The 1,130-nt window shown below is 48.8% G+C and overlaps 2 non-coding genes across 2 annotated transcripts; both read left to right on the top strand.

Moving 5' to 3' along the window:
• Positions 1-348: 348 nt before the first annotated feature.
• Positions 349-467, top strand: LOC123178703 (5S ribosomal RNA). Its single transcript, XR_006489785.1, has one exon. It is a non-coding gene; the product is annotated as a 5S ribosomal RNA (ribosomal RNA).
• A 367-nt stretch (positions 468-834) lies between these two features.
• LOC123178701 (5S ribosomal RNA) lies at positions 835-953 on the top strand. Its single transcript, XR_006489784.1, has one exon. It is a non-coding gene; the product is annotated as a 5S ribosomal RNA (ribosomal RNA).
• The last annotated feature ends 177 nt before the right edge of the window (positions 954-1,130 follow it).

Below are 1,130 nucleotides of genomic sequence, written 5' to 3' on the forward strand. Positions count from 1 at the left end.
GCCTTGTGACAAACATGTCGCACGTGCGCGATATATATTAATCCCGTTATATTATGTTTGACGTTTGCGATATGTTTAAGCTCGATGCTCATTGCTCGCGCGTCTTGGGGCGGCTTTGTGGCGCGAAGAGCGCGTTCTGAAAGGGGTGGAAAAAACTCGTGTTGCTGCGGTATGGAGGGAGGGGTGGAAACCGTGGAAAACTCGTCTCCGTGATTGAGCGGGAGAGTAAGTAGTATAGGACATTATCCATTGTTAGGGAACGGTTGTAATGGTAGTGAGAATGTAGAATCGTGTTTGGAGCGGACCTGGGAGTGGCAAGCATAAGGGACGAAGACGGGGAAACATGTCGGATGCGATCATACCAGCACTAAAGCACCGGATCCCATCAGAACTCCGAAGTTAAGCGTGCTTGGGCGAGAGTAGTACTAGGATGGGTGACCTCCTGGGAAGTCCTCGTGTTGCATTGCTTTTATAATTATTTTTTGCGCCTTATGACAAACATGTCGCACGTGCGCGATATATATTAATCCCGTTATATTATGTTTGACGTTTGCGATATGGTTAAGCTCGATGCTCATTGCTCGCGCGTCTTGGGGCGGCTTTGTGGCGCGAAGAGCGCGTTCTAAAAGGGGTGGAAAAAACTCGTGTTGCTGCGGTATGGAGGGAGGGGTGGAAACCGTGGAAAACTCGTCTCCGTGATTGAGCGGGAGAGTAAGTAGTATAGGACATTATTCATTGTTAGGGAACGGTTGTAATGGTAGTGAGAATGTAGAATCGTCTTTGGAGCGGACCTGGGAGTGGCAAGCATAAGGGACGAAGACGGGGAAACATGTCGGATGCGATCATACCAGCACTAAAGCACCGGATCCCATCAGAACTCCGAAGTTAAGCGTGCTTGGGCGAGAGTAGTACTAGGATGGGTGACCTCCTGGGAATTCCTCGTGTTGCATTCCTTTTATAATTATTTTTTGCGCCTTGTGACAAACATGTCGCACGTGCGCGATATATATTAATCCCGTTATATTATGTTTGACGTTTGCGATATGTTTAAGCTCGATGCTCATTGCTCGCGCGTCTTGGGGCGGCTTTGTGGCGCGAAGAGCGCGTTCTGAAAGGGGTGGAAAAAACTC

The sequence above is a fragment of the Triticum aestivum genome, unplaced genomic scaffold, assembly GCF_018294505.1.
Source record: "Triticum aestivum cultivar Chinese Spring unplaced genomic scaffold, IWGSC CS RefSeq v2.1 scaffold167965, whole genome shotgun sequence".
In the NCBI taxonomy this organism is placed as follows: Eukaryota; Viridiplantae; Streptophyta; class Magnoliopsida; order Poales; family Poaceae; genus Triticum; species Triticum aestivum.